This window comes from Acanthaster planci, linkage group LG08 (assembly GCF_054643075.1).
Source record: "Acanthaster planci isolate LZ-2023a linkage group LG08, COTS_SCS, whole genome shotgun sequence".
Lineage (NCBI taxonomy): Eukaryota > Metazoa > Echinodermata > Asteroidea > Valvatida > Acanthasteridae > Acanthaster > Acanthaster planci.
The window spans coordinates 15,485,210-15,500,638 of NC_141784.1; the positions used below are offsets into that span (position 1 = coordinate 15,485,210).

Below are 15,429 nucleotides of genomic sequence, written 5' to 3' on the forward strand. Positions count from 1 at the left end.
GCTGTGCACTTGCAGATTTGTCGGTCTCAAATTCAATAGGTAAAAGGAGCAGTACTTTTGAAGGAATCGTGTGAAACTGAATTTTTTGAATTTTTCTTCCCATCTTTGAAATTGACATTTCTTAATTTGTGTATACCAATAGCCCTAACAGTCCCCAATCCTCTAATTTTAAGATTTTACTTACACCCTAGAAAGTCAGGGTTGATCAAATGCGAACACAACTGAAGCAGATCATTGTTTGCGCAATCAAACCCTTATGAGAAAAATGAACTGCGCCCTCACGTGATGAACTTCAACATTTTGTGGTACATATTACCTGATTGATGTTTTTTGTACGTTCCACTGGGATGAAGCAACAGTTACACACACCAGTAGTCTATTAATTATAAGAGCTTAAGGTACACGAAATAAATTCGGTGAAATAACTGTTCATTACATTGTTCATTGCCCATTATGCTTTTTAGTCGGCAAGGGAAACATTGTGTTGTTATCTGCGTTCCCAATCAAGGTCACTTTATTTCAAACATATTGAAAAGATGTTGAGATTTGGTCTTGCGTACAAACCGAACTGAAAGTCTAATAAGTTTCTGCAGGCTTTTGCAAGTTAAATTTGTACGTGTATAATACCAAGAATGTTGAGCGCCTTCACTTGATGGAATTCAGCATTGTCTATTTGTCATAAATTTATCATTTGTCTATATCTCCTGAAGTACATGTCCCAACGGATTGAAACTTTGTAGATATCCTGTAGGATATAGAAAAACTCTGTGGCAAAGATATGTGCTGCGAAGCATTATGTCATGATGACGTCATGGTGTGATTCATCTTGTACGCACTTTTCAAGGGTTATTTGGTCACCCTGCAGAGATGTATTTTTATCGAAGTTACACCATAGGAAGACCTAAGAGCAATGTTGATGACGTAATCTTTGGAATCATTATTTTGAAATTTTGAATATTTCCTTTTTCCCATTGACATTGTATACTTTCAAAAGATCTTTTTGGTCAAATTAGCAAGCTTGGATCCTACTCGCAATAACATACATACATGTCGTATCATACATATGTGATTGAATTGAAACCTTGCAGACAGTTACGAAGGGAAGGTTTACAAATGGATATTGACCTCACGTGATAACAATGCCATCAGCAGACGAGTCACGTGACATTAAAGGTGCATCATTTAAAGTACTATATCTCCTGAAGTGTATATCCAATTGGGCTCAAATCTTCCAAATATCTTGAAAAGGGAGTGCTTTAGAGGAATTTTTAGCTCATTTGATAATGACGTCATCAGGACACAAGTCACGTGACATTAAATGTGCACTCCTTAAGGCCCTATATCTCCTTAAATACAGGTCTGGTCGGGTTCAAATCTTGCATATATCTTGAAAAGGGAGTGCTTTAGAGGAATTTTGATCTCATGTGATGATGACATCTTCATGAGACAAGTCACGTGACATTAAAGGTGCACTCTTTAAAGCCCTATACAGTTAAGGCCAGAGTAAAGGTTCACGCAATGGCACGATACATTGATCACACACGTTAGAGCAATACACGTTCCTGAAATATCGTGCAGGGTGTCCTCAATACACGCACTAAAAAGGATTGGCCCGACAGGGGAAACGTGTATTGAGTAAACCCTACCAGCAATGCCTTAAGTGGTGTCACTGACCTGTGAACGTGAAGATGGAAAATGCTGCACGCTCGCACACAGGCACTGCATTTCGTTCATCACAATTAAATGCATGTTGGTGTGTCTTTAAAATCAAGGCATACGTGTTAAACCCTTATTTGAATTCATGATCCCGATGTTTAGAACTCCGATCACGATGCACAACAAACTACACTGAGTTGTCCAACGTGCAATAAAAAAATGAGCATAAAATAATGCTTACGATATTGATTAGTGCACCCATGGTGCAGACATTAATGTCACTACAAGTTTCACCGTTATGGAGTCTTCTCATAATTAACTATCTGAAAAGAATTTCCAGGGAATGTAGTCTGCAAAATAAACATGTAGTTTTGTTTGACACTGCATTGGTCTGCATGATGCCATTATTGATTGGTACCCGGTACTGAGACAGAGTGTATACTAGATGGCTAATCAGGCACAGTGGAACCAATTTACTTTTAACTTGTTTAAGTCCTTGCATTTTGTGTTTTGTCCATTATCTGAAATAAAACATTCACAACTTATTTCTTTCTGAAGAAAACACAGATATAATATTAATTCAATTAGAATTATGACTTCTATTCTGCATATTTACATATTTATATGTATATGGTCCTCAAATCACAAATGTGGGAAACCAGGTGAACTAGAGCAAGTTTTATCTGAGCAATTTTTACTGCGCAGCGGTGATCCCATGGTTTATTTGCAATACTTTATTGGGCATACTTGGGGCTGATTTTGGGACATAATAGCTATCAAGCTGTATTCTTTCTACAAAGCCTTTACAAAGCAACACGTGACTCTGGACTACAACTTCAAAGAGTGATCATCCATGTGACTCCCAGGCAAATAGTCATCTACCGTACATGTGCTGCCCATAAATGTAAATGTATTTTGGAAAGTTTGGAAAAACGGGCCTTTTCAGTCATGGTCACAGTGGGAAAATTGCTGCTTTTAATTTGATGACAGATTTTGACTATTTTCAACCTGATTTTTTATAATTTTAATTCACAATATTTTAAACTTTCGTCAAGGTCTCCATGTAAGAAACTTGGGCAATAGTTCTGCTGGTAAGTTGATTAATTGGTTTTTGTGTGCATGTATCGAGCTAATTTTTTGAAATCAGTTTAATTAGCACGTGCAATTCTTTACAAATCCGTTCATCTTTTTTTCCCTTTAAGTGACAAGCTGGCAAATGAGGAAAACCAGCCATGATGATTGCTGAGGCGCGGGACAGTTAATAGACAAAAACAATGTAGGAAGTCAAGAAACACTTAATGTGGACTTTTCTGTGATTTCTGAATTTTTTTGTTACGGAAAAGAGAACAAACGTTGTTTTGTGGAGTGAGTTTATTGAAACGAGTTTAATGATAGATAGAAAAATGGTGGGATTGATGTCTTTCAAATAAAAAATATGGGCTGCCATTGTCACGTCGACAAGCACTGCTGCTTGGGCATCATTCTTCTGGCAAGGAAAGAGTGCCGAGGAGGCACGCATTCATGGAGTTGGCTTCGCCGTGAGGAACTCTCTGCTGTCATCTATTGTGCCACCAACAGGCGGCTCCGAAGTGGCTCTTGACCATGCAGCTGACTGCAAGCACGGGACCAGTCGCCCTCATCTGTGTCTATGCCCCTACTCTGACCTCCACAGCGGACAACAAAGACAGTTTCTATGATGCCTTGGACGGGGCCATCAGAAGGGTGTCCAGTAAGGAAGGATTGTACATTTTGGGGGACTTCAACACACGGGTGGGTACCGACTACGAACCCTGGCTGATCTCACTCGGACACCATGGTGTCAGCAAGATGAACGAGAATGGTCAGAGACTTCTGGAACTTTGCTCTTTTTACAAGCTGGCCATCACCAACATGTTCTTTGAGAACAAGGCCCGGTACAAGGTCTCATGGCCCCACCCCAGATCCAAGCACTGGCACCAGCTGGACCTCATTCTGACCAGGAAGCAGGACCTCAACACTATGCACAATTCCAGTAGCTTCCACAGCGCCGAGTGCGACACAGACCACGTCCTCGTCTGTGCCAGGATCAAACTTACCCCCTGTATGCTATACCACTCCAAGCCTAAGGGACGCCCACGCATCAATGCCTGCCGATCCTCCGACCCGGCCAAAGCACAGGAATTGCATGGAGCCCTCAGGGAGTTGCTGGGAAAGGGGCGTCAGGAAGCCGCTGACGCCGACTCCAAGTGAAAGCAGGTGCGCTCCACCCTCTTCCAGATGGGGCTGGAGGTGCTTGGGAGGAAGGAGAAGAGAAATGAGGATTGGTTCGAGGCCAACTGGCAGGTGATGGAGCCGGTGGCGAAAGCCAAGCAAAAAGCACGCCCAGCCTACACTCACAACCCTTGCCAAGCCACGTGGAATGCACTGAGAGCCGCCCGCAGCAAGTGCCAGCAGACAGCCCGCGCTGCGCCAACGACTACTGGGTCCAGCTCAGTGAGAGGATCCAGTCCGCAGCAGACATAGGCAATACAGGCAGTATGTATGCCGGCATCAAGCAGGCCACTGGCCTGAGTACCACCAAAAGTGTCCCCCTTAAGACCAAGACAAGGGAGCCTATCACGGACAAGCGGCAGCAGATGGAGCGGTGGGTGGAGCACTACTTGGAGTCGTGTCGGACGCAACACTTAATGCTATCCAGGAGCTGCCAGGGGTGGATGAGCTGAACACCAAGCCGACCGAGGAAAGCTGAGCAAGGCCATAGACCGTCTGTCTACCGGCAAGGCTCCTGGTGATGACGGCATACCCCCTGAGGTCATCAAGAGCAGAAAGGATGAACTGTTCCAGGACCTGCATGAGCTGCTCTGCCTGTGCTGGAAGGAGGGCTCAGTGCCAAGGGACATACGCGACGCCAAGATTGTGACTCTCTACAAAAACAAGGGTGACCGCAGTGACTGTAACAGTTACAGGGGTATCTCCCTACTCAGCATTGTAGGCAAAGTCTTTGCAAGGGTCGTCTTGGCTCGGCTGTAGGTCCTGGCAGCACGTGTCTACACAGAACGCTCTTCGGGATCTTTATCTCCATGCTTCTGTCCTGCGCCTTCCGCGACAATGATGACGGTGTGTATCTACACACAAGGTCTGACGGGCCTCTTCTCAACCTTGCCAGACTCCGGGCGAAAACCAAGGTCAAGAGTGTTATCATCAGGGAGGCCCTCTTTGCCAACGACGCAGCCCTCGCGACCCATACTGAACCAGCTCTGCAGTGACTGGTGGACTGCCTGGTATACGCATACAGGGAATTTGGCCTCACCATCAGCCTCAAGAAGACAGAAGTGATGGACCAGAGCACTGACTCCCCTCCATCCATCCACATCGAGGACTATGACCTGAACTCCATCAGTCAGTTCCAGTACCTTGGCTCCATGATTTCCTCCAACTTGTCGCTGGAGCCAGAGATCAGCGCCAGGGTCGCCAAGGCAGCGGGAGTGATGTCGAAGCTCAAAAGAGGGTGTGGTCTAACAACAACCGAACCGACAACACCAAGATACAGGTGTACAGCGCCTGCGTCCTCAACACCCTGCTCTACTCAAATGACACCTGGACAACATATGCCGTTCAGGAGAGGGGGCTGAACAGCTTTCACCTTCGCTGCCTTCGGCGTATCCTTGGCATCCGCTGGCAAGACCGGATTTCCAACATCGAAGTGCTGGAGCGGGCAAGGCTGCCATCCATCTTTGCCCTCTTGACTCAGCGCCGCCTGCGGTGGCTCGGACATATGCACCGCATGGACGATGGCCGCATCCCAAAGGACCTGCTCTACGGAGAACTTGCAGATGGTGCTAGATCTCGAGGTCGCTCCGCCCTCCGCTTTAAAGACTCATGTAAGCGTGACCTGAGAGGCGCTGGCATCGATATTGACACGTGGGAAGGACTCGCTGATGAACGTGGAGCCTGGAAGTCAGCTGTCCGTAGTGGAGTTGAGCAGGCAGAGACCAAACGCACCGACTCCCAGAAGCAGAAGAGGGCAAAGCGCAAGTCAAACTCCATAGACCAAGCAGCCTCAGCCTTTGTCTCCCCGGCCTGCTCCAAAGACTGCCACTCCCGCATTGAACTGCATAGTCACAGCAGACGATGCAGTACTCGGCATTGACCCATCAGCGTGCAGCCATCGTCTCTCGAGACGGAAGGAGGCCGAAGAAAGTAATTTCTACGTGGTGTAATATTTTGAGCCATTTTCCCACTTAAGGGATAATGGAGTATTGTTTGCTCACTGGGCCGGTTAAACTGACCGATAAGGGAATGTAAATACTCTAGTTCATTTCTTCCATGAAATAAATAATTCCTTTTATGTGTTGCTGATCTGGTGTTTGCTCTTCTACTCATCTGAATTGTTGCTTGATTTTTAGTCTGAGTGAAGCAACACTAGGGTTCGCTCTACGACATACGTCCTAGAAGAATGATGTGATTTATTTTTGAATTTTGAATATTTAATTTTTTTCCCATAGGTTTTTTACATGTTTTTCTACTAAATATTGGTATTTCTGGACCCACCCCTTGCTGCCAACTCTAGTGTCACCTGGTACTGCCACATCTATAATGTGCCACAAGTCTGCAGCCTCATCCAGAACAACAACATCCAGCCACCTAAGTTCTACAACATGGCCAGTGTGGATGTCAAAATCCCACGGAACTTTGGCATCCTCTGTCTCTATTGCCTTTGCTGGGACGTGCTCCCAACTCTTGACTGCAACTCCTCATTTCTGATAAAGATTCCAGTGGATTACCATGACTAATTTGTCATGACTTCCCTTGTAATCTGCCTGGGCCATCTTGCTACATTCACAAACCAAGCAAAATACAGTTTCCTCTCTCTCCACACATTATACACATCAGTGATAAATTGGCTCCCTCCATCCTGGCCTTTGTCACGTTCTTCCTCAGTACCTGGTCCTGTGCCACCGTTACCAACCCTTCCGTCGCCTTCAATTCACCATTCTTCAACCATCCCTGGGTCTTGTCCCCTTTCTCCTCTTCTGTTTCTCTCAGAAACTTCTCAAGAAGCGGCTTGCCTTCCGAGCCCCTGAACCTCTCCTCCCTCTTCTCCCTCTTGTACGCCCCGAAATCCAGCTCCATTCCCACTACATATTTCTTGGCCTTCTTCAGCAGTCCACACTGAGCCCGAGAAACGTACTCATCAATACTCCTCTTCTCAATGCTCACACAATCTCCCTCCCTCATCAATCCCTATCCTCTTTCATTTCTTGGCAAGTACAACCTGCTGACATTAGCCCTCAGATGCAGCATACAATGTATTTTCATCAGCTTCCTGGTCTTCCTGTCAAGAATCTCATCCTTTGTCCAGTCAACAATCCCAGCATTGTACCTCCTCAGCGACACAGCCCAGGTATTAACCGCCTTCACCATATTGCCACCATTCAGTGTTGACATTAGGCACTTCTTGATCTTCACTTCCTCATGAATCATGCTGTCCGCCTCTAACACCCCAAGACACTTGTATCTTTCATTCTCCCCCAATGCCTTTAGCATCGATCCATTAGGTAGAAGAATGCCACTGAAGTCTACCCTCTCCCCTTCTGAGTATCAAGGTTGCACACTTCTCGACACTGAACTGCATTCAAATATATATCTCCGCTGAACACCCAGACTGTCTGCACCAGAGAATCGATTTCCTTCTCGTTCTTGGCAAACAAATTCAAGCCATCCATAAAAAGAGATGAGTGACTCAGCGGTCGTGCTTCTTCATCTCATAACCAGCACTAACCTTTTGCAAAGCCAGCAAAAACAGCATCAATGCCAGTACAAACAAAAAAGGCAACAGGGAATCCCCTTGAAAAATCCCTTGTCTGACACTGACTGCACCAAGAACGTCATTATTTGCTGTCAACGTTGTCCTACAGGTCTTCATACTGTTGCCCAGCAATCGCTTCAACCAGCAATCGCTTTGACCCCTCAAGTCTACCATGCACACTGCTGAAATTCTTCCCAAAGTACCCGCAAACATAGTCCACACCCGACACTTTTCAATTCATGACCTTCCTCAACTGCTTTTTCACCTTTTCCACAGTGATTCATACTTCCTCCTGTCGAGGACTACCTGTCATTTCTTCCCTCCACATTTGAAGCCCACTCTGCCCGGTCGTTGTGACAAACTGGCTTGTCCCAAATGTCTTCCCCAAAGGACATCGGTTTGGCCCAGCGGGAACCAGTGCTGTGCATTGCACATGTGTTTTCACCACCGTGATTCGCAAATGCTCGTTATAAATGAGTCGCCAACAATGTTTTTTAGGCAACGGAGTCACGAAAACCTTTTGTTGTGACAGGAATTTCATACAATGCAATTCGCTGTAACAGATTTTTTCCCTACAGAAATGTACACGTGTTCACTGGGACCACAGATTTGTGTATATTATAAGCGGAATTTCCTTATGGCCGATTTCGTAATAACGAGAGTTAACTGTAATACAAACCCTGCAACAGTGTTTTTGTGTGTCCGTATTCCCAACTTTGCATGGAAACCTTTGCTGAAAGTTCTGGCGCAGCATGGGCATCTTTTGAGGAAACGCTTGGTAGAGTCTGTGCAAAACATGCTCCTTTTAAACAATTTAAAATCCCTAATAGGAGTCCCGACTGGATCAATGATGAGTATCTTGTCTTAAGAAAACAGTTGGTGCAAATTAGATCTCGTGCCCAATTTACAAGATCTCGTACCGATTGGGCTGCTTTCCGTCAGATGAGGAACAGGGTTAACAATCTAGCTCAAAGGCTGAAGCGTGAATTTTATGAGACCACAATCAACAATGCGGGTTCCGACTCAAAAAAATTTTGGAAGGCGATAAAACCCCTTCTGCCCTCAAATAAAAATGGCCAGATAGGTAAAATAAGATCTAGTAATGAAATTTTGATGGATGGAGTTGCTATTGCCAATGCATTCAATGATTTCTTTGTTCATATAGGTACTGAATTAACAAATGCTGTAATGGCTACAACGAGTTCACAAGGCGGTATCGATCAAGCAAATGAACCTACACACCATACGGAGTCAGTGAGGGAGTTGTTTCGTTTTAGTAATGTGACTTCCCACGATGTTTACAAGTTGCTCAGCACCCTTGATATTTCTAAGGCTGCTGGCCTTGATGGTATTGCTCCTAGGCTACTTAAGGCTGGTTGCAGGCCGCTTGCTGAACCACTTGCTCACGTCATGAATTTAAGTCTCTCCACCGGTTCTGTTCCCACTGCCTGGAAGTTGAGTAGGATATCCCCTCTTCATAAAGACGGGGATTATCTTGATATCAATAATTACAGGCCCATTTCTGTTCTATCTACTTGTATGAAGATTTTCGAAAACTTAATCCACAAACAGCTGTTAAACTATGTAGATACGAACAACATACTCTTTGATAACCAGTCAGGCTTCAGGCCAATGCACTCCACTCAAATATGTCTTTTGAGAGTTACCGACTACTTGCTTGAAAATATGAACTCGGGTTTTTTCACAGGAGCAGTATTTCTGGACTTAAAGAAGGCTTTCGATACTGTTCACCACGGTTGTCTTATTGACAAACTTTATGATATTGGAGTGCGTGGCCTTGAACTTGACTGGTTTAAATCCAGGGACGGCAGCAAGTTACTAAAATCGGTGACAAGTATTCAACTCCTGCTGGAGTTCATTTTGGAGTGCCTCAGGGGTCTACACTAGGTCCACTTCTTTTCACTCTGTATATCAATGATATAACTGGTGTTGTTTCTCGGGATACTATAATATTTTTATATGCTGACGACACCGCAATTTTCACTCGTGATAAATCTGTAGATGGCATAAATAGAGTTTTAAACAGGGATATGGCAGAAATCTCTAAATGGTTGCAAATGAATGTCCTTACCTTGAATGCTAACAAAACGAAAAGTATGCTGTTTGGTACTCAAGCTAAACTAGGCCGAGGGGCGAATAATTTACATGTTCAGATCGGCAACACTCCTATTGACAATGTTAGTCAATTTAAGTATCTAGGTGTATTGCTGGACCCATCTTTGACTTGGAGTCATCATACCGATGCACTTGTTAAAAAAGCCAATAAACGCGTAGGTGTTCTCCGGAGGCTCAAATGTGTTCTCCCACACCATACTTTAGGCCTGTTGTATAAAACATTGATCCTGCCACACTTTGATTACTGTGATGCTGTCTGGGGAAATTCCTCAAAACTAGCACTCAACAGGCTCCGTAAAATTCAGAATAGTGCTGGCCGACTCATCCTCGGTCTTCCACGGAGAACCCCTACAGAGCTTGTTCTATCGACATTAGAGTGGGATACTTTGGACGTACTTTAGGCGTACTTTCCATTTAAATATATTGGTTTATAAAAGTCTAATTATGCAATTACCACCGCAACTGTGCAACTGCTTCATTTATACCACTGATTCGCATCATTATAATACTCGGTCAGGTTCTCATGGTTCCTTAGTCATTCCATTCAGTAAATCGAACTCGGGTAAACGCAGATTCATTGTTCGTGGAGTTTATGCTTTCAACGCCTTGCCCACTGCTCTTAAGAGCCCACTACCCGCAACACTGTCAAGTTTTAAACACACGTACAGATCATTGTTGTTTTAATTCCTACCTGTTTGTGAGTTTCGTTATTTGGTGTTGGTGTTTTAATTATTAGTTACTGTTTAGCTTTAAATATGTGTGCATGGCTGGTTCATGGATTTTAATTTTTGGTTTTTAAGTTAGTTCAGTTGAATTTTGGATTTTTAGTATTTTATCATATTTGATGGATTTGACTGATTTTATTGTAATTGCTGGGCACCTCTGGAAATCAGTGTTTCACTGAGAGGTTTCCCCAGGATAAATAAATAATAAATAAAAAAACCTTGTCAATTTAAGGGCACGAGGTGGCTACATAGTTAAGGAGGCTGTGCAAGCAGCAGGTACACTGATAAGGGACGGCGACCATTTAGACCCGATTTGAAAAGGGCCCCCCGGTAAGCTCGCCCTGTTGCAAAAAAACCCTTTCATACCGGCCTTGCTACCAGCCTGGGGTGCTGGACTGGTTGTTGATCTCGAACTTCTCCATCCTGGGGTCTATTGTTTGCAGGTACTGGTACATGTAATCTATCCCAGAAGGAACCTGCTTGTGGTTTTTAATCCTTCGGCTCTATACAATGTTTACACTAATTCGCTTAGACCCCTATTCATCTGTGGAAGCATGGTGGGGGAAGCCTTTCATCAGGGACTTTGAAATGCCAATGTGCAGACAGGCATGATACCGGCCTGGAGCAGCATGAATACCAGGCAGGCATTATACCGGGTGGGCTACCGGGGGGGCCCTTTTCAAACCGGGTCTAAATGGTTGCCGTCCCTAAGTATATACGGTACTGTCAATAGCAAACGTGTACATTACTAAATAAAAACAGCAAGTTAGAGTCGCCTGATATTTCTTGGGGCCATGACTTCTACAGAAGAGAAAAATATCCAAAGGGCACAACAGTACCAAAATTGTTATTTGTTTTGTTTAGTGTTTGTTGTTGTTGTGTTATTGTTGTTTTGTTTTGAGTGTCTGAGGAAAAAATGGAAATTGGACTAAAAATAATTTTTTACCAAGACAGTAAGACCACAAACATGCACCTTGCTGGAGAGCCACTTTAGTCAATCGTCATTTGATATGAGAGTTACATTTGATAAAACATGACGAAAATGAGAGGTCATCTGTCTGTTTGCCAACAGAACAGAAAGCTTTTTTGCATCCCTTTCTTAAGTTGAACAACCAATCTACTGCACAAACCTGATGGTGTAAATCTGTCATCATGACCATTTGGGTGCAAGGTTTCAACCCAATCAGACATGCACTTCAGGAAATAATGCACTTTAAATAAAATGTAATTTACTCCTCATCTGATGACTTCACCATTACATCAGGTACATTTTCATCTACAACACTTCCTTTCCTTGTTATCTGCAACGTTTGAAATCAATGAGATATGTACTGAAGGAGGTATAGGGCTTTAAACAGTGCACCTTTAATATCAAGTGACTTGTCTCCTGATGGGGATATCATCACATGAAGCCAATATACCTTTAAAGTACTCCCTTGTCAAGATATTTGCAAGATTTGAACACGATCAGACATGTACCTTGGGAGATATAGAGCCTTAACCCCTTGACGACAGGAATTTTTTCCGAAAGCCGACTCCAAGAATTCCAACCTCGCTTGGCCATGAAGGCCACCTGTCAAACCGCAAATTCTTGGTTTGTGGCCCTGCGTGCTCTGCATGCTTTGAATTACAGAGTGAAAAAGCTCTTTGTCTGGTGGCATGCGGCTCTACTCAGGCTTCCACATTCCCGTTGACGCTTTTCAAAGTGGGGACTATTGTGAAGCTGGTGATTATGATGTAAATTTGGTCTTTTCATTTCTGGGCTACACACAAAGGCCAATGACCATATACAAGAGCCAGGGTCTGCCTTCTTTCACCGTGTTTGCTCGAGTGTGGGCCAAGAATAATAGCTAAAAAGCGGGCTGAGGATCTCAATTTTTACGGTGGCTCTTATTGCTCACTTATTGCTGGATGACGTCATCATTAAATGAGCTCAATATTTGCCTAAAGCACTTCCTTTCCAAGGTGTAATGTAGTTTCATCTTCTATACAACGAAACCATTGTACTTCTGACAAACTCACACGATCACGCACTGCTGCTAATCTACATGTATACTTATTTATTTCTACAGTAGTGCTAGCAGATGTGATACATAGCAAGTCAAAATCTTGAAGACCCTCTTCCCCTCTCTCTCCTCCTCTTTATAACCCATCTTATTCCCATCTAATTTCTAAGAAAATATATGTGCACTTCCAGAAGGTTAGTAAGGTCAGTCCAGGATATAGTGTGGTCAGCCCCGACCACTTCCAGTCCCTTAGATTTCATTTTTATGACCTTCTCATGAGCCCAGTTTCCTCCTTAATTGACCACGACCTTCCCCTACATACTTGTGGTTCCTTACTCAGAATTGCTTCATGACACAAGGTATAAGCAAGGTTTCAATCAAGCACTAACACCAACAGACTAACACTGTTGAAAAAAACTTAATACCTATTACCACTTTTAAACAATAAGCCCACTTCTGGTTTTGACCGGAAAGAAGGGTCATGTGATTTGACCAATATGAGATGAATTGGAGACCAAATTATACTCTGCCACTTGATGCAAACAGAATTTTGCGGGAGGCCACGGTTGATTTTATATGGATTTTACAGCATTAACATAGTATTTAAATAATTAAAATTTAATAATAAATCACTTCATGATGTCATCATGACGTAATTTTTTTGATATCAACTTTCCCTTGAGGTCTTTTCTTGGTGTAACTTTGATGACAATTGAAGATAGCAGAGTGAGGGCGCAGATGGAATCAACTTCGTTCTTCTTGGAAGACAATGCTGGTTGCCCGGTCGCGGCCAGGGCAGTGCCTGGTTCCGAGCCATGCCCAGTCCCATGGGGAGTGGCCTTCTCCAGCAGAAGTATGCCTGGCTGGTGCGATTCCGGTGTGGAACCCTGCCCGATGTAACCATGGCTCGCAGCGGGAGAGGGTGGAAGGGCCTGGTGCGCTAAAAATGGGTCCAGGGTGGTGGAGGCTGATGGTGGTCTAACACCAATGCGGCGATTGATGAAGGTCAGAACTTCATTAATGGACTGGAAGGCTGACATTCAAGCCGCAGAGGTTTGTTCGTGGTTGTCGAGGAATTCGATGAAGAGCAGTTGTGCTTGCCTTTTACAGTGGGGGCGACCCGACGGCAGAGGTAGCAGACGGAGTTGCGGGAGGCGAAAGGCCTAGGGTGCATTCCCGGTCAAGGTCAACGGGAACTGCAGAATTCTGGGCAGAGGGACCAGTAGAAAAGAGGCCTGATGATATCCAGTTGAAAGCCCAAGTCACAGATGGGCTGCAGTGGCTTGAAGCCTGGGTGGCAGGCTGCCCAGCAGTGGAAGTGGCAGACAGGGCCGCGAGAGGTGGACCGCCCGGGCATGTTCCCGGTCGAGGTCAATGGGAAGTGCAGAATTCTGGTCAGAGGGACCAGGAGAAATGAGGTCCAATGACCTGGTGATGCCAATTAAAAGCTCGAGCCGTGGTGCCTTAGAGCCCCAGTGGCGGGCGGCCCAGCGACGGAGGTGGCAGACTGGGAGGCAGATGCCCGGGGAGTGTTCCCAGTCAAGGTCAGCGGGAACTTCAGAATTCCAGGCAGAGGGACCAGGAGAAAAGAGGTCCATGACCCAGTGATGCCCAGTTGAAAGCTGTAAGCTGTGGATGGGCTAAGGTGGGTTGAGCCCCGGCGGTGTAAAAACCTGGTAAGCTCTGGGGGACCCGAAGAGGGATTAGTGGGTACCAGGGTGTCATGGCTCGACGGCACACTATGCAGGGAGGGCCCCAACACTTGCAGGGAGCCCAGTCTGGTGACTTTGGTATCTGGGCAAGAGGGAGTATGGGAGTGGTGTTCTAGGCCGATGTCAAATGGTGGGTGGTACTCTTTAGAGTCACCGGGGAATGCCGGCCGGAATGCTGCGTGGATTCCTCTGGGCCATGTCGGGCAAAAAGAGTGGAATACACCACGATGATGGTCGGACGGGCTCTGGAGACGTGCCATGCCAGCAATTGACCAAGGAGACAGGGTCCCTGCCAGATTCTCGGGGTGTCCCCGCTTGGGTTTTCCTCAGCCAACCACGGAGCTTCCCCATCAGCTCCGTGAGGCCGAACGGACCAGGGGCATAGCCAGATCCTGGCTGGAACCCCCGGACAACGGCAAGGCCTTTTCTTCGTCCTGGTAGCCGGAGAAGACAGGGGAGTATGACAGATTCTGAGAGCGACACCCTGCATTCAACAGGCTAAGGCCTACAATTCATTGGTAGGGTAGATACAGTGTAGCTAAAACAAACCTCATAGTACCGACGGCAAACACCTGCAGAAGAAAACTGAAGACAGAAAACAAATATATACACAAAAAGAACACTCTTACCAATAAATGGATAAAATCCAGGTTATAATTTATTTACAAAGGAAGGAAAGGTGATCAAATCGACACAGAACCATGTAGCGAAAACGGAAGCTTGATAAATTGAAGATGCCTGGAAAGACACATCCGTTACGTTACAGCACTATGGGAGATCAGGTTGCACCATGGGTGATTAAATCTTTTCAGCGAATGAATAATAGGCGCATGGGAAATTTGAATATGTAGTGAGTGTTTGGGTAGGTAGAGCACCGTAGACTGAACATTTTGCATGGACCCTGTTGTTTTCGTTAGAGTGGTGATGTACTGTAACAGGTATTAACCACTTCGCACCGGTGGCAGTTATCAATGTTGATGATGTTGGGGCAGGATAATTATCATTTTTTTCTGTTTTCAAAATTCTTTAAAAATTCATCATTTACTGGACACTTACACCCACACGAAGGACTGCCTGGTGGCCACTCTAGCCTGAAAGACAAAATCTATTGACGCCAGAGTATTTCAGCCAGGCCTGCAGCTAGTAAAAAGAACCCAGATTGTGCGGTGTTGTACAACTTTCTTTTGTTCACGAACACGGCACAGTGCGCTGCATGCAGCAGTGCTGTGTGGCTCATCGCTGTGGTAGTGGAGCGCTTTTGTCCCCAGTGGTAATCTGCTTGCTCTAAATGCCAAAAACCATGGAATACTGTTTCAAAACAAGGCTGGATTATCTCCACTATAGAGAGTGAAAAAATGTCGATAATGCCCAGCAGCCTGGTCTTTTGTTCTGAGTACGGTCTTTTA

At 45.0% G+C, this 15,429-nt stretch overlaps 1 protein-coding gene across 9 annotated transcripts in view; it reads right to left on the reverse strand.

Moving 5' to 3' along the window:
- LOC110980156 (MYCBP-associated protein-like) overlaps window positions 1–15,429 on the reverse strand; it is a 287,473-nt gene that overhangs the window by 83,542 nt on the left and 188,502 nt on the right. The window lies entirely within an intron of this gene.